A 19,506-nucleotide genomic window follows, 5' to 3' on the forward strand; every position below is an offset into this window, starting at 1 on the left:
GGACAGCATAAAATAAAAAAAAAGGGCATATCAACTGGCAAAAAAAAGCACCAGACCGGAAGATTGGGGGCAGTACAGGATACAGCAAAAGAGGACAAAGGGATTAATCAGGAAGGGGAAAATAGAATACGAAAGTAAACTTGCAGCAAACATAAAGACAGACTGCAAAAGCTTTTATCGGTATATCAGGAGGAAAAGACTGGTAAAATCCCAAGTCGGTCCCTTGCAGTCCGATTCGGGAGAATATATAATGGAGAATAAGGAAATGGCAGACCAATTAAACTCATACTTTGGTTCTGTATTCACAAAGGAGGACACAAATAACCTCCCAGGAATATCGGCAAACATAGGGACTAATGAGAGGGAGGAGCTGACAGAAATTAGTATCTCTAGGGATATGGTGTTGGGTAAGTTGAGGGGACTGAAGGCCGACAAATCCCCGGGGCCTGATAAACTACATCCTAGGGTACTTAAGGAGGTGGCCCTGGAGATAGCAGATGCTCTAAGGATCATCTTCCGGAACTCCATTGACTCGGGAACAGTACCCGTGGATTGGAGGGTAGCTAATGTTACCCCAATATTTAAAAAGGGGGGTAGAGAGAAAGCAGGGAATTATAGACCAGTAAGCCTTACATCGGTTGTGGGCAAAATGCTAGAGTCCATTATTAAGGATAAAATAGCGGAGCACTTGACAAATGGGGAAAGGATCGGACAGAGTCAACATGGATTTACAAAGGGTAAATCGTGTTTGACTAATCTGCTGGAATTTTTTGAGGAAGTAACTGGTAAAATAGATGGGGGAGAGCCAGTGGATGTGGTGTACCTTGACTTCCAGAAAGCCTTCGATAAGGTTCCACACAAAAGATTATCATGCAAAATTAAGGCTCATGGGATTGGGGGCAAAGTATTAACGTGGATAGAGAACTGGCTGGCGGATAGAAAACAGAGAGTTGGAATAAACGGCTCGTTTTCGGAGTGGCAGGCAGTGACCAGCGGGGTGCCGCAAGGATCTGTCCTGGGACCCCAGCTGTTCACAATATATATAAATGATCTGGATCAGGGAATTGGATGCAATATTTCCAAATTCGCTGACGACACTAAACTAGGAGGAGGGGTGGGCTCTGATGAGGATGTCAGGAGGCTACAGTGCGATTTGGACAGGTTGGGGGAATGGGCGGATACGTGGCAGATGCACTATAATGTGGATAAATGCGAGGTTATCCACTTTGGGGGTAAAAACAGGAGGGTGGATTATTATCTAAATGGCAATAGATTGGGAGATGGGGAAGTGCAGAGGGACCTGGGTGTTCTTGTGCACCAGTCACTGAAGGAGAGCATGCAGGTGCAACAGGCGATTAAGAAGGCAAATGGTATGTTGGCCTTCATATCAAGGGGGTTCGAGTATAGGAATAGGGATACCTTACTACAGCTGTACAAGGTGCTGGTGAGACCGCATCTGGAGTATTGTGTACAGTTTTGGTCGCCCCATCTGCGGAAGGATGTTCTTGCCATGGAAAGAGTGCAGCGGCGATTCACCAGGCTGATACCTGGAATGGCGGGAATGACCTACGAGGAGAGATTGAATAGTTTGGGCTTGTACTCACTGGAGTTTAGAAGATTGAGAGGGGATCTCATCGAAACATATAAAATTATGGCAGGCCTGGACAGGCTGAATTCAGAGAGAATGTTTCCAATGGCAGGGGAGCACAGAACCAGGGGCCACAGTCTAAAAATAGCGGGCAAATCATTTAAAACAGAGATGAGGAAGAATTTCTTCACTCAAAGAGTGGTGAGCCTGTGGAATTCCCTGCCACAGAGGGCTGTGAAGGCTAATTCAATAAATATTTTCAAGAGAGAATTGGATATATTTCTGAAGGCTAAGGGGATTAAGGGTTACGGAGAAAAGGCGGGGACGGGGTACTGAACTGGTAAGATCAGCTATGATCTCAGACGAAGATCAGCCATGATCTCATTGAATGGCGGAGCAGGCTCGAAGGGCCGAATGGCCTACTCCTGTTCCTATCTCTATGTTTCTATGTTTCTATAAGGTCTTGTCTTTAGTGGATATTTACAGTCTAGTACTGTTTTTGCTCTGAAAATATCTGACGTGATTCTAATTAAGGATCTTAATTAAAACAGCACAAGGATATATTAGTGCTAAAAATGTTGAATTATCCAATAACTTGAATTAATTGACTTTGAATTAACAGGAGCCGACTGTAAACCATTTCAGTACCCTACTACTTATTACTTAAATATCTTAAACAAAATAATATACTTCAGTATTTATTTGGCTTCCAGCCACCTGCAAGTTTAATAAATTGGGCTGTTTTACTGCCAGGGACAAACAGGTGATGTTTGGACTCCTGAGAAATGGATTTCTTGGCACTCCTATTTTTCTGGCTTGACTACTAGGATTTGTGGTTGGTGCCATATATTTGGATTTTACACATGATTGAAAGCTCTTTAAATTGGAGCATACTTTGACGGTCGATGACAGTGGTAGGTAAAGAGCTTACCCAAAAGTGATGTACTTCCTGATCCCAGTGCAGACTAGAGGTCCAACGCGCCAATCAATATACAGGTCATTTCACTCGTACGATAGCAAAATACTGCAGATGCTGGAAATCCGAAATAACAACAGAAAATGCTGGAAAAACTCAGCAGGCCAGGCAACATCCGTGGAGAGAGAAATAGAGTCAACGTTTTAGGTCGAAACCCTTCGTCAGGACTGAAAACACAAGAAATTAAACAGATTAAAAGGCCAGTTTGGGGGCTGGGAAATGGGGGTGAAAGAACAAAAGAGAAGTGAAGAGACATTAAGAGGTATTCAAAACCAGACGAGATGGTGATGGGACTAGTAAAGAAACAAAAGACGGCTCTAGATTAGGTGTGAAATCCGCTGGCAGAATGAGAGACAGCTGCCATTCTTACAAGAGAGAGAATAGGAGGATGTGAATTGACATTTTGGCTGGCCTGCTTACTGCTTGCTTACCTCCCTAAAATATTATAGTAAGTTGTGGGAAGAGACTAGATCTCTGGTGCAAAGGAGCTGTGCAGGCGGCAGGGAGTAAAAGTGGGCAACTTAAAGAAAATAAAGTGTGAAACTCAAATTTGTGAAACTTTTGAAGTATTCAAAACTGGGATTGAAGTTTTATTACGAAACAGGTACGTGCCAAGGATTAGTTGCCAGGTTTTTGTTTTCTGTTCTAATACGGAGACGGTGTTGCAATTTAGTGAATATATACATCCTCCGGTGAGCTGACTTCTATGTCTATCAGTTAATCTTCAACAGTTATGCAGATGTTTGCGGGCCATCGAGAGGCTATCTCGGAAAGTAATGTTACAGAATGCTGAATATCAGAATTATCCAGGGAATAAAATTGCAAACTATTTAACTGTTTTTTTTCTACACCATTTTCTTTTTCCTGAAGTATTCTGCCTTTCATGGTGTTGGATTATCTTGCCACGCAGATGGACTACTTTTGTTTCACTTATTCCACAGGGACTGCTGACAAGTTATCTCCCATTTATTAAGGATGGCAAGAATGACACTGCCGATGATGAATAATTTATGCTTTCTCCCTGTCCCCCTCACTTTCTGTTCAAATTTTATATGAAGCGTTTGCAATATTCAGGTAATTGATTTCAGCCCCTCAAAAAAAAAAAAAAAAAAAAAAAAAAAAAAAAAAAAAAAAAAAAAAAAATTGATTAGTCGGACCTTTTGCTGTTTGGGCCAATTTCTTTAAGAATGTCTTGCAGCAATCGTGAACTTCAGCAAATGATCCATAAGAGGTTTTAATGAACTGGAACCCTAAAGGCTTCTAAGATTGATAACTCAGCCCTTTATAAAACTATTAATAAAGAGCGCTGTCCAACAGTTCATAACAGCTTTAATATTTGTCCTGTTCAAATCATTACAAGTAAATGGTCCCTTCTAACTCTCTCGGTACACATTGAGTAAAAAACATATTAATTCCAGAAGTAAATGTAACTACTCAGTTCTGGACAGTGAAATATATGACTTTAATTTCCATGCAATAGATTTGATACCTCAAGCAATGAAGCCATTAAGTGGAACCAGACCTTGTCGGCTTATGTTGGCAGAAAATCTAATGTCTAGTACATGGCACAGTGGTGAGCTTTGTGCCATTTTCTCATGGAAAAGATGGGCTCTGTTAATCCAGCAAGCTGTGCACGATGTTGGGAACATTAACATATATTAACGCCCTGGTTCCCATTCTGCCACCTTGGAGCAATGGAAGTGGCGCAATTCTACTATTCATTTTGTCCATTCATTCATTTTGTTTACCTGTCCGTTCTGTCCTCATAGAAAGCTTTGATTAAATTGACTTACTGCCCAGTTTTTCTTTTTGTATTTGGAGGAAATTACCACTTTAATCTTGGGCACTATTTGAGGCCATTTCTTTCTTTGCAGAGTTGAATAGTTCTGGTGAACTGACGAGGCACGTTGGTAAAGTGGCAACTGTGGATATATGATTTATTAAATTTCAACAGCTGCCACGCACCTCGTTTATTAAAAAAAAAAAAAAATATATATATAGTTCTTTTTGTGATGGCAAGATTTTGTTACAATTTAGTAATGCTTTTGTAATATTGCTAATGCCCGTGGCAACAGTTGCCAGAATGCAGCGGTACAGAGGGATCTGGGTGTCCTTGTACGTGAAACACAAAAATTTAGCATGCAGGTACAGCAAGTAATTAGGAAGGCAAATGGAATGTTGGCCTTTATTGCAAGGGGGTTGGAATATTAAAGTAAGGAAGTCTTGCTACAACTGTACATGGCATTGGTGAGCCCACACCTAGAGTACTGCGTACAGTTTTGGTCACCTTATTTAAGGAAGGATATACTTACATTGGAGGCAGTTCAGAGAAGGTTTACTTGGTTGATTCCTGGGATGAAGGGGTTGTCTTGTGAGGAAAGGTTGGACCTATACTCATTGAAGTTTAGAAGAGAGGTGATCTTATTGAAACATACAAGATTCTGAGGGGGCTTGACAGGGTAGATGCAGAGAGGATGTTTCCTCTCATGGGGGAATCTAGAACTAGGGGGCATAGTTTCAGAATAAGGGAGCACCCATTTAAGACGGAGATGTGGAGGAATTGCTTCTGAGGGTTGTGCATCATTGGAATTCTCTACCCAAGAGAGCTGTGGAGGCTGACTCATTGAATATATTCAAGGCTGAGATAGACAGATTTTTGAACGACAGGCGTTCAAAAACTAGGGTTATGGGGAACATGGAGAAAAATGGAGTTGAGGCCAAGATTAGGTCAGCTGTGATCTTATTGAATGGCGGAGCAAGCTCGAGGTACCAAATGACCACCTCCTGCTCCTATTCTTATGTATTACTTCTAATAGTTGACACTGTAATGCCTGCTATTCAGTCCGCCCTGCACGTGGCTACGCTCAGGCTCCCATTTTTCTTTATCCCATATTACCTTCTCTGTAGGTAAGTTTAATTTATTTTCTTAACTTTTTTTGAACTTTATTCCTGCAAACTTTCATCCTTTTCACCTATCCTTCTGCCCACTGTGGCCTTGATCTCTCTTCCATGCTCTACCATACCTTGCTTCCTTTTTTTTCCATTTATGGGATGTGGGCGTTGCTGGCTAGGCCAGCATTTATTACCCATCTCTAATTGCCCTTGAGAAGGTGGTGGTGAGCCGCCGCCTTGAACCGCTGCAGTCCGTGTGGTGAAGGTACTCCCACAGTGCTGTTAGGGAGGGAGTTCCAGGATTTTGACCCAGCGACGATGAAGGATCGGCGATATACTCCGAAGTCAGGATGGTGTGTGGCTTGGAGGTGGTAGTGTTCCCATGCGCCTGCTGCCCTTGTCCTTCTAGGTAGAAGAGGTCGCGGGTTTGGGAGGTGCTGCCGAAGGAGCCTTGGTGAGTTGCTGCAGTGCATCTTGTAGTTGTACACACTGCAGCCACGGTACGCCGGTGGTGGAGGGAATGAATGTTTAAGGTGGTGGATGGGGTGCCAATCAAGCGGGCTGCTTTGTCCTGGATGGTATCGAGCTGCTTGAGTGTTGTTGGAGCTGCACTCATCCAGGCAAGTGGAGAGTATTCCATCACACTCCTTACTTGCATACGAATTAGGAGCAGGAGTAGGCCACTCGGCCCCTCGAGCCTGCTCCGCCATTCAATAAGATCATGGCTGATCTGATTACTCCACATTCCCGCCTACCCCCCTCCCCCATAACCTTTCACCTCCTTGCTTATCAAGAATCTATCTACCTCTGCCTTTAAAAATATTCAAAGACTCCGCTTCCACCGCCCTCTGAGGAAGAGTGTGCCAAAGACTCACGACCCTCAGAGAATTTCTCCTCATCTGTCTTAAATGGGCGACCCCTTATTTTTAAACAGTGACGTCTAGTTCTAGATTCTCCCACAAGAGGAAACATCCTCTCCACATCCACCCTGTCCAGACCCCCCCCAGGATCTTATGTTTTAATCAAGTCACCTCTTACTCTTCTAGAGTCATAGAGTTTTACAGCACAGAAAGAGGCCCTTCAGCCCATCGTGTCTGCGCCGCCCATCCCTCCCTGTCCAGTCTAATCCCATTTTCCAGCATTTGGTCCATAGCCTTGTATGCAATGGCATTTCAAGTGCTCATCCAAATGCTTCTTGAATGTTGTGAGGGTTCCTGCCTCTACCACCCTTTCAGGCAGTGAGTTCCAGCTTCCAACCACCCTCTGGGTGAAAAAGTTCCTCCTCAAATCCCCCCTAAATCTCCTGCCCCTTACCCTGAATCTGTGCCCCCTTGTTATTGACCCCCCTACTAAGGGGAAAAGTTCCTCTTTATCTACCCTATCTATGCCCCTCATCATTTTGTACACCTCAATCAGGTCCCCCCTCAGCCTCCTTTGCTCCAAGGAAAACAACCCCAGCCTGTCGAGTCTTTCTTCATAGCTGAGGCGCTCCATCCCAGGTAACATCCTGGTGAATCTTCTCTGCACCCTCTCCAAAGCAATCACATCCTTCCTATAGTGAGGCGACCAGAACTGCACACAGTACTCCAGCTGTGGCCTCACCAGCGTTTTGTACAGCTCCATCATAACCTCCCTGCTCTTATATTCTATGCCTCTGCTAATGAAGGCAAGTATCCCATAAGCCTTTTTAACCACCTTATCTACCTGTTCCGCTGCCTTCAGGGATCTATGTACATGTACACCAAGATCCCTCTGTACTTCCTAGGGTCCTACCACTCATTGTGTATTCCCTTGCCTTATTTGCCCGTCCAAAATGCATCACCTCGCACTTTTCCGGGTTAAATTCCATTTGCCACTTTTCCGCCCATCTGACCAACCCGTTAATATCGTCCTGTAGCCTGAGGCTTTCCTCCTCGCAATTTACCACCCCACCAATTTTCGTGTCATCCGCGAACTTACTGATCATACCCTTTACATTCTCATCCAAATCATTAATGTAGATCACAAACAGCAAGGGACCCAGCACCGATCCCTGAGGTACCCCACTGGACACAGGCTTCCAGTCACAAAAGCAACCTTCGACCATCACCCTCTGCTTCCTGCCACTCAGCCAGTTTAGGATCCAACGCACCAAGGCCCCCTGGATCCCATGGGCTCTTACCTTCTTGACCAGTCTCCTATGCGGGACCTTGTCAAAAGCCTTACTGAAGTCCATGTAAACCACATCCACAGCATTTCCCTCATCCACACACCTAGTCACCCCCTCGAAAAATTCAATCAGATTTGTCAGACATGATTTACCCTTGACAAAGCCATGCTGACTATCCCCGATTAATCCTTGCCTCTCCAAGTGGAGACTAATTTTGTCCCTCAGAATTTTTTCCAATAATCTAAAGTCCAGCGGATACAGGTCTAGCCTGTCCAACCTTTCCTCGTAAGACAATCCACCCATTCCAGGTATTAGTCTAGTAAACCACCTCTGAACTGCTTCCAACGCATTTACATCCTTCCCTAAATAAGGAGACCAATACTGTACACAGAACTCCAGATGTGGTCTCACCAATGTCCTGTATAACTGAAGCATAACTTCCCTACTTTTGTATTCAATTCCCCTCACAATAAACGATGATCTTCTTAGGCAGTCCCTCGGAGCTGAGGATGACTTGCTTCCGCACTAAAAATGAGTTCTCAGGTGACTGATGAGTCCAATGCGGGACCTACAGTCTCTGTCACAGGTGGGGCAGGCGGTGCTTGGCTCTCAATAAATGATAACATTCTATGAGCTTTCCTAATTACTTGCTGTACTTGCATACTAACCTTTTGCGATTCATGCACTAGGACACCCAGATCCCTCTGCATCTCCGAAATCTGCAATCTCTCACCATTTAGATGGCCCAGAAATTCGGGTTGGGGGCTTCCCGCGGGTGCAAGCCCCTGACCAACACTTGCATATTGCGCTGACATTTGAAGACTGGGCCTGCGTGGATTTCCGGTCTGTGGCTCGGTTCAGCTCCCGGCGCGCTGTGTGTGCGTGATCCAGCGGCGTACTTAGTGCGATGAGCCAGCTGGGAGCACGTGAGCACTGGGCAACCAATGGGAGTTTACAAAAGTCCATTCATGAGTTAGACATAAGACCTGTCAAACTCATAAACTCCGGGCACCCAAAACAGTACTTAAACTTTAAATAAAAGTTTTTTAAAAAACCCACTAATTAAATTAACTATTAATAACTTTAAAAAAGTATTTTAAACAATTATTCAAATTTCTGCCAAAATTTTTTTTTCAAGAAATCGGGTCCAAAAATACACTTACCTTACTGTAAATTCTTTAAAAATAATAAACCTGTGGAAAAAAATTTCTAACTTTAATTATTAGACCACTTACCTTTTTAAAACAAAGTCCTTACATCTGCTTTTTACATTCGTAAAAAGTGGAGGCCTTCACGCACAGACAAACCTGTCAAAAAAAACGAAGTTCAACGCGTACGCGCTGCCTGAAACGTCGCACGGGAACCGCCTCTTAACCCCTTGGTTCAGAAGAGAGGAAATGCCGGTTTTCCGCGCATGCGCTGTGCATGCTGAAATCCGGCACTTCCAACGGGCCCATGCGTGAGTACCCCGTCCGTACTCACGCGTTGGGACTGGAATTACTGGGCCAATATGCTTTTTTATTCTTCCTGCCAAAATGGACAATTTCGCATTTTACCACATTATACTCCATTTGCCAGATCTTTGCCCACTCACTTAACCGATCTATATCCCTTTGTAGCCTCCTTATGCCCTCTTCACAATTTACTTTCCTATCTATCTTTATGTCATCAGCAAATTTAACAACCATACCTTCGGTCCCTTCATCCAAGTCATTTATATAAACTGTAAAAGTTGAGGCCTCAGCACTGATTCCTGTGGCACACCACTCGTTCCAGAAAATGACCCATTTATGCTTATGCTGTTTCCTGTTAGCTAGCCAATCTTCTAACCATGCCAATATGTTACCCCTACACCATGAGCTTTTATTTTTCGCAATAACCTTTGATGTAGCACCTTATCAAATGCCTTCTGGAAATCTAAGTACAGTACATCCACCGGTTCTCCTTTATCCACAGCACCTGTTACTTAACATAAGAACATAAGAAATAGGAGCAGGAGTAGGCCAATCGGCCCCTCGCGCCTGCTCCGCCATTCAAAAAACTCCAATAAATTGGTTAAACATGATTTCCCTTTCACAAAACCATGTTGACTCTGCCTGATTACCTTGAACTTTAAGTGCCCTGCTATAACATCTTTAATAATGGCTTCTAACATTTTCCTTATGACAGATGTTAAGCTAACTGGCCTGTAGTTTCCTGCTTTCTGTTTCCCAATTGAATAAAGGAGTTACATTTGCTATTTTCCAATCTAAAGGAGCCTTCCCCGAATCTAGAATTTTGGAAAATTAAACGCATCAACTATCTCACTAGCCACTTTTAAGACCCTAGGATGAAGTCCATCAGGACCCGGGGACTTGTCAGCCTGCAGCTCCAACAATTTGCTCAGTACCACTTGTAGTGTATGTGCCTTTAAGAGCCCCATGTGTACTGTAATGCCGGTAATGGCCACTCGGGCTATATAAGCCTGTATATTGTGCTGTATCAGTTAGTTCCCCTCCAGACTTTGTTTAGTAAACACCTGTGAAACCAACTCCTGTCTTCAGTGTCTCTATCAACACACGGACACAACAGGGGCGACGAATTGGAAACGTACTTGCCTGCAATTCGGCAGCACCTCAAGGACATCGATTCCTCTGGCGTCCAAAGTTGAAGAAAAATCAAGAAAAAGAAAAAGCTGTGGTTTCACCAGCTAGCCAAGCTGGTGGCAGGTACTGCAATAATCCTTCCTGGGTGTCGGACTGGGGCTCCAGCGGCTGGCTCTGCAGCTAGGCCAAGCAGCGAAGGCGGAGGCAGGCAGTAACAGACGGGGAGGGAGCACTCTGGAGACGGCCGGCGCTGCAAGCAGGTCAGCGTTCAGACCGAGAGAGAGAGCCCGGCGGGAACCAGTCTCCACCTGTAAATAAATAAATAAAAAGCAGCGGCGGGGAAGCGCCATATCTTTTCTGCAGAAAAGAAAGAAAAGCGCGGGAAGCGCCATTTTTTTTCTAGGATTGCGTAAGTCTGGCAATATTGATGCTTTTGATAACGAGATAGAGGATTGGACCACATATGTGGAAAGAGTGGAGGTATATTGCACCGCAAATGGAATAGAAGATGAAAAAAAAGCTTCAGTACTGCTAAATCTAATGGGCACAAAGACATACGGGCTGTTACAAAATTTAATCACTCCAGCCAAACCAAAGGACAAGAATTTTAAAGAAATTGTTGATACCCTACAGGAGCACTTAAACCCAACACCGCTGCTGATAGCGGAACGATTCAAATTCTTCAAGAGAAATCAACACAAGAATGAAAGTAACGTTGATTACCTCACCGAATTAAGAAAGCTATCAAAACACTGCCAATTCGGGGCAGGACTGGCAGATTATCTTCGAGACAAATTCGTCTGCGGTCTCCTAAGTGAAGGAACACAGAAAAGGCTGCTTTCTGAAAAAGATTTAACACTGGACAAGGCTTTCAGTATGGTTGTATCATACGAAGCAGCTGCAAGAGGAGCTGCAGAGATACAACAAAAGACACAGGACTTCGGCACCCATGAAATGACACAGGGTTTCGAGAGATGTTATCGCTGCGGCAGATCCACCCATGACCAGAGGGACTGCTGGTTCAAGGACAAAGCATGCAGGCAATGCAGAAAGATTGGACACATTGCACGAGTATGCCGATCTGGACAAAAAAAATCCACGGACAGGAAAAAAAAAAAATCAATAAAGTACAGAAAGGTACAAATGATGATGGATAGTAGCTCCGAAGAGCAGAAGAGCAATAGCGACTCCGAAAACGAGAGACTAAGCTGTCTCAAATTACATAATGTAATTGCCAAAGATGATTACCAGACCATTTGGGTTACCCTCACGATAGCAGGGTCCCCAGTTAAAATGGAGCTAGATACAGGATCAGCTCTGACCGTCATAAATCGACGGGATTACGAGCGGCTATTTCCGCATATGCCTTTGAAAGACACATCCATTATCTTGAAAACATATACGGGGCAGAAAGTATACCCCAAAGGAAAAATAAGGGTGCCTGTTGTATACAACGGCAAGGAAATACAAAAGTTGTATTTATACATTCTACAAGATGGTGGTCCACCGCTGTTGGGACGTGAATGCATCAGGAAAATACGTTTAGACTGGCACTCCATTCAGGCACTGACGGTGACCAGTAAGAAAAAAAACGATGATGACGTCATACCTGAACGATTAAAAGACATCTTGGCCAACGCCAAAGAAGTGTTTCAAGAGAAACTAGGAACCTTGAAAGGCATCACCACCTCAATAAAAGTGGAAGATGCAGCAATTCCCAAGTTTTTTAAGGCAAGACCGGTGCCATACGCAATTTGTCCAGCAGTCGAGGCAGAGCTGAGAATTTGGAAAAGGCAGGTGTATTATCCAAGAGAGATTGGAGCGAGTGGGCAACACCCATCGTCCCAGTCATGAAGAAAGCATTGAATAATGATAAATCTGAAGAACAGAGAAAAATTCGCATCTGTGGAGACTTCAAGGTGACTGTAAACCCGGTCCTTCACACGGTACAGTATCCTCTTCCGAGGATAGAAGATATTTTCGCCTCACTATCCGGAGGGAAACGTTTCACCAAAATTGACTTGGCACAGGCATATCTACAGATGGAGGTTGAGGAGGCCTCTAAAAAAATATCTCACGATAAATACACACAAAGGTCTGTACCAGTACAATCGCCTGGTTTTCGGAGTAGCATCCGCTCCAGCTATCTGGCAAAGAGCTACGGAGCAAGTCCTCCAAGGGATTCCGGGGACTCAATGCTACCTAGACGACATCCTTGTAACAGGAGAAAACGACAACGAGCACCTTGCCAATTTGGAGCAGGTGCTCACTAGGCTGAGAGAACGGGGCCTACGAGCAAATCGCCCCAAGTGCGAATTTTTCCAAAATCAAATATCATATTGTGGCCACAAAATTAATAAGGAAGGGTTGCATAAGTCACCTGAAAAAATTGAAGCGGTCATAAAAGCCGCAGCACCTGAAAATGTTTCACAATTAAGGTCGTTCCTGGGATTCATAAATTACTATCATAAATTTTTACCGAAGTTATCAACTCTTCTACACCCTCTTAATGAACTGCTACAAACAGGAGTAATTTGGAAATGGAGCGAAGACTGTAAATGTGCCTTCCATAAATGCAAAGACTTAATCACGTCCAGAGAAGTTTTGGCTCATTACAACCCATCACTGCCAATCAGACTGGCGTGCGATGCATCCCCTTACGGCATAGGAGCAGTATTATCACATAAATTCCCTGATGGCTCGGAACGGCCGATAGCTTTTGCGTCACGCTCATTGAACTCAGCTGAGCGTAACTATGCCCAAATCGACAGGGAAGCACTCGGCCTGGTATGGGGAGTGAAGAAATTCAACCATTACCTACACGGACAAAAATGTACCTTGTTGACTGACCATCAACCCCTCATCTCCATATTCAACCCTAAAAAGGGTGTTCCCATTATGACAGCGCAAAGGCTACAGAGGTGGTCCCTTTTTCTAGGGGCACACCAATACAACATAGAATACAAAGGATCAAAACAGCATGGGAATGCTGGCGGGTTATCGCGCCTACAGTTGCCAATGGTAGAAGAAGCACCTACCGTAGACAAGTGGAGATTTTCCACTCTACCATAGTCGAATGTCTACCAGTAACAAATTCTGCCATTGAAAGGGAAACTAGAAATGACCCGACTCTCTCTCGAGTCTACGATTTAACAGTGAAGGGATGGCCAGCATTCTTGCAAAGAAGAGAACAGCTGTCAGTGTGCCGAGGAACCTTGATGTGTGGATCCAGAGTGGTGGTGATTCCACCCAAACTCCAGGATAAAGTGCTAAAGGAGCTTCACGAGGGGCATCTGGGTGGAGTGAAAATGAAGAACCTAGCCAGGGCGTTTGTATGGTGGCCAGGTATCAATGGAGACATCGAAGAAATGACCAAGAGCTGCCTAGGATGCCAGAAGGTCCAAAACGCTCCACCACCAGCCCCTCTACATCCATGGGAGTGGCCCTCATCTCCCTGGCAAAGGGTACACATCGACTTTGCTGGTCCATTTATGGACTCAATGTTCTTAATCGCGGTTGATGCACACTCCAAGTGGCCGGAGGTAATAAAGATGTCCTCCACCACCACGGAAAAAACCATCACAGTATTAAGGACCATATTTGCCAGGAATGGGCTGCCGGAACAGATCTGTTCTGATAATGGACCGCAATTTGTGTCTGAAGAATTCAGGAAGTTCTTAAACAATGGGGTTAAGCACTACACGTCCGGCCCATACCATCCTGCCATCAATGGATTGGCTGAAAGGTTTGTCCAGACCTTCAAGAAGGCCATAAAGGCCATGGGTAATGAAGACATAAAACTTCAGCACAAGGTGGATAACTTCTTGTTCGCATACAGGAATGCAACACATATGATTACAAACCAAACTCCCGCCATGATGTTTTTCAATAGAAGCCTAAGATGCCGGCTGGATTTGATCAAGCCCAACATCAGAAGGGACGTGGAGAACCGGCAATTTCAAGGCATGAATGAAAGGCCAACTAGAACCTTCCAGATAGGTCAACAAGGTTTGGCCCGGGACTACCGTACCGAGAAATGGCAGCCTGGAACTATCTGCACACGACTAGGACTGCTGATGTATACCGTGGACATCGGAGAAAGCATAATAAGGCGCCATGCTGACCAGATCATAGAGTCATCCGAAAAGGGACAACCTACACCACAACTCTATATGCCTAATGATGAAGTAGAGATACCCATATCTGCCTCCGATCCGGTGATACTGGAACCCGATGAACCCGACACTGGCATTCAAGCCGAAGCAGCCTTGCCAAAAGAACCTACTACACCACCAGAAACTACTACACCACCGAGGCATTATCCGGACCGAGTCAGGAAGCCTCCAGAGAGACTGACTTATAATTAATTAACTACAGCAATGTGTAGATTATTTTTCTTGTAACATGTAATTAATGATTACTTAAAAATATTATGTACTGGTTGGCTAAAAGGGGAGGAATTGTAGTGTATGTGCCTTTAAGAGCCCCATGTGTACTGTAATGCCGGTAATGGCCACTCGGGCTATATAAGCCTGTATTTTGTGTTGTATCAGTTAGTTCCCCTCCAGACTTTGTTTAGTAAACACATGTGAAACCAACTCCTGTCTTCAGTGTCTCTATCAACACACGAACACAACACCACTGCCCTGGTGATTGTAATTTTCTTGAGTTCCTCCCATTTCCTGATTTACAGCTATTTCTGGGACGTTACTTGTATCCTCTATAGTGAAGACCAATGCAAAATACCTGTTCAATTCAACTGTCATCTCCTTATTTTCCATTATTAATTCTCCAGACTCACTTTCTATAGGACCAACGCTCACTTTGTTAACTCTTTTTAAAATATCTATAGAAACTCTTACTATCTGTTTTTATATTTCATGCTAGCTTTCTCTCATTAATCTTTTAGTCATTCTTTGCTGTCCAATCTTCTAACCTGCCACCCATTTTTGTGCAATTATATGCTTTTTCTTTAAGCTTGATACTATCTTTAACTTTTTTAGTTAACCACGGATGGTGGAAAGGCTTTGGGGAGTAAGGAGGTGAGACAGTCGCCGCAGAATACCTAGCCTCTGACCTGCTCTTGTTGCCACAGTATTTATGTGGCTGGTCCAGTTAAGTTTCTGGTCAATGGTGACCCCCAGGATGTTGATGGTGGGGATTCGGCGATGGTAATGCCATTGAATGTCAAGGGGAGGTGGTTAGATTCTCGCTTGTTGGAGATAGTCATTGCCTGGCACTTGTGTGGCGTGAATGTTACCTGCCACTTATCCGCCCAAGCCTGAATGTCGTCCAGGTCTTGTTGCTTGCGGGCATAGACTGCTTCATTATCTGAGGCGTGAATGGTGCTGAGCACTGTGCAGTCATCAGCGAACATCCCCATTTCTGATCTTATGTTGGAGGAAAGGTCATTCTCCCACCATTCTGCTGAAATTTGGTGGTCTTGTCATTTATTTACTCTTCTCCCTGCTCTGCGGTGTCACCTCTCGGCCTCCTCTGCCTTGTCCCACTAGGCTGACACTCTGTTGGACTGTCTCTCTGCTGCCTCCTGCCTGCTCTACCTGACAGGACCCCTCTCCCTGCTCTGCCCCCTCATTGCTAGGCCTCTTTTGCTTGGCCTCACGCGGCTCAAATCCTATCACTCTATCTCTTCCGTTTGCTCTTCGTGGCCTGGCCGAGAGGAGCTACTACTGCCGTTTGAACCTCTTTGCAGCCCTGCTGCCCAGCACTACCCGGCTCTACTCTTTTCACCACACTGCCAACATCATTAAAAAAAAAATCCTCCACCACAGAAACGTCCTGGCAGCCAACCATCAGTAAGTGACAATGAGCTGCTAAGAACCTGAAGAGGTGTTCGGAGCAAGAATGTCATTCCAACAGTAAGGGGTACTTACCATGTGCAAGACCACAGGCGAGCCACTGGTCTTCTAAAAATATATATGCAAATTATATTGGTGTTGACTATCCCATCCCAAAAGTGACCACACACATTGCAGCAATCTCCAGTCATGGTACATTATAATGCAACTTGCTTTCTCCCCCTAAATATAGACCAACAGGGGTTTATAGTGAAGAACAATTGGTGCAGATCTGGTATTAGAGTCGCAGAATTATACTTGCATTTATATACCGCCTTTCACTTAGAAATGTCTCCGTGCTTTTTACATTACGCTTGATTCTGTTGGCAGTACAGTGACCATTAGTACATGGGCAAGTTGGAAGAGAAATATCTACTTCGGCATCGGAACAGCCAAAGTCCAATTCTTCAGTTCCTGCAGAGCTGCAGCGGGATTCAGTAGAGATCGTGTATGAAAAGGGTTAATTGCTCGGTACGTGAGAACGGTGCCTTGCTTTTTTTTATTATTTCAGCAGTGGATGACCAATACAAACAAATTACAGCGTTGTCTGCAGGAATGCGGTGTTTAAAATCCTAGCACAAAGAGAAAGTCCTGCAGCGCACACATCCACTGCAGGGGCAAGATAATCAGATAGTGTAAGTCACGTCTGAAAACACAGCAGTGACTGTCTGAAAGATTTAGATTATGGGAGTGTAATCCTCTCTGGTCGTATGGAAGATAAATACACTGTATCCCTGTGCGGTTTAAATCTACTGCAGTCAGATGGGTTTTGATTAAGAGCCAATGTTAACCAGCCACCTTTCTACAATTTATTGTGATGATGATGAAGGTAGAATATATTTAGGCTGAAAATTGATTTTTTTTTTTACAAACTTTAAAAAAAAAAAATGAGAAAATTGATCCTATTTGTTTATTTGTCTATTTGTTTGTGAGTGGCTTATGATTTCAATCTATTTTAAAACATTTTTTAGTTAAACGGCTTCACATACAATCTTTTTTTAAAAATGTGATTATTTCAAAACAACAATACTGATAAATATGAGCTTCCTATTTGAAGAAAGTTTATGCCTGATCCTGGCTGTACTCTTCATCTAGTGGTGTTTTGACGAATTTAATTTAAACCAATGTCTGCTTGAAATAAATTCAGAAACCGGCATTGCATATGATCATTCGGTAGAGTGTTGCTTTTCAGAAAAGAAAATGCAAAATGCGAGTGGGTCTTCTGCAGCGTGGCTCATTTAAAAAAAAAAAAAAAAAAATGGTTTATGGGATGTGGGCGTCGCTGGCAAGGCCAGCATTTATTGCCCATCCCTAATTGCCCTCGAGAAGGTGGTGGTGAGCTGCCGCCTTGAACCGCTGCAGTCCGTGTGGTGAAGGTACTCCCACAGTGCTGTTAGGGAGGGAGTTCCAGGATTTTGATCCAGCGACGATGAAGGATCGGCGATATACTTCCAAGTCAGGATGGTGTGTGACTTGGAGGGGAACTTGGAGGTGGCGGTGTTCCCTGGTGCATTTTCCTGGGCTGGGGGTGGGGTGGGTGTCAATGAAATGTTCTGGGGGGAGGAAAGTGCTGTTCTGTGCTGCTGCCTTCCAGCGGCTTCACGTGACCGGCCAGCAGTGCCTCTTAAAATGGCAGAGGCCAATCAATGAGCAGGAACCTGGGAAACTTTCGTTTTGGGGTGGGGGCAGAGTGTGAGCAGTACTCCAGACCGAACGCAGCACATCGCTGAGAGATTCTAATGGGCTGCAAAGCTTGGCTTCCTACCTCAAAAGAAGTCCTATCACCTCTTGGCGGAAGAGGCTCGCGGGGTGAATGGAGGCAGAGCAGTGATGGGTTGGGAGTTGAATATGATGAGCCCTAGGCGCCGCCTACTCACTGTCAATTGCACATGGCAGAGTGAGCAATGTGGGGGCTGGGGTGTGGGGCGAGGGGGGAACTAATAGAAGAAGATATCTGCGAGCATTTTTAGGGGTGGGAATTTGGTGGAAAGCCTCCCCACCCCATTTCCTTACATTGTCTACCCAGGGACTGTCCATAAGCAGGCAGTTTCCCCCCTGAGAAAGTCCACCCGGAATGTCCTGCTAGAAGCCATGGCAGCTATTAAAAGGAAGGTGGGGTAAATATCGAAAAAGAAAGTTTTGTGGGCAGAGGGAGTAAGCGGCTAGCTCTTTAAGAGAACAGGCGCAGCATGATGGGCCGAATGGCTCCTTCTGTACTCTAAAATTCCGTGATTCTTTTTAAATGAAAGCAACTTGCAGAAGTTGAGCAGCAGCTCAACAAATTCAATGCCCAGCTATGCATCATACTAACAGGAGATTTCAGCAACTTCCTCGGAGATGGCTGTCTTCTGACTATGGGTAGAAGCATCTAATTCTGCGCTGTGTTACCCTCCCCCCAGTGTAAATAGACACTAGCTACTAGGAAGATGTTGCAACTCAAGATCCAACGAGACAAGGAATAGCTTCAGTATCAGGCTGTGAAAGGAGAATCACGAGTATAATAGTTGGATAAGTGCTTTCAGGTAAGATCGATGGAGAATTTACCATGAAATTAGTTTAATAGCCAAAAAGGAGTTGCAAGAATTTTAACAGTGACAGAAATAATTAGGTAGAAGAGAATGTGAACTTAATGGCACGCCTTCAAATCAAATAGGTCCTTTACTGCTATTCGAGTTAATTGCAGTGAAAGGATGTATTTTGGGACGGGTGTGGATGTAGATCATAATCAAAATTACAAGCTGCAAGATTTCAGCTCTGAAGAATCATCTACAGTTCTGGCAAAGTGTGAAGTACGGAAAATACTTCTGAAAAAGACACTTATTTTTATTGAACTGAATGACCTATTAACCATTTTAAATCAAGTTGAAAGTAGACATAAAGCAATGTTAGTATATTTAAATATATTATCTCGCAGCTCTAATACTGTAAACACCTTTGCAAGCATACGTGACTGAAATCATTTAATAAGTAAATGTACTGTCACATAAACTATAATTCTTTAGACTTTCCCAAAAGTAGGCAAGTTAATTGCAATAGAAGCATATAAAGACCCACTTAATGAAGGCACATATTGTACCAGCAAAGAAGTGTTCACACTCATAATAAAGCAAGTTCCAAAAGAGCAATTTCATTCCCCGCTAGGGTAGAATTTTCAAATTAATTAATGAGTCTCGTAAAAATTTTTTGGTGTCATTAGCTCAGGACTGTGATTAATAGCTAGTGCTGTAAGTTTTATATAGATAAAATCACACTTGTCTATGCCATGATCACCATTGTGCTGCTTGTCTGACGTCGTCATGGATAGCAAGAAATTGTCCAATTTAGCAGCAGCTAGACCAAAGGCATCCCATCTAGCTCTCGTCACGAACTCCACACCCCAATCCAAAACCATCCCCTCCCTGGCTGGTCACTTTGGCCGAACCCAATTATACGTATCCTTAGTATTCTGAGCGACCTAT

Source organism: Somniosus microcephalus, chromosome 5, assembly GCF_052327205.1.
Source record: "Somniosus microcephalus isolate GS21.2 chromosome 5, FLI_Smic_1.0, whole genome shotgun sequence".
Lineage (NCBI taxonomy): Eukaryota > Metazoa > Chordata > Chondrichthyes > Squaliformes > Somniosidae > Somniosus > Somniosus microcephalus.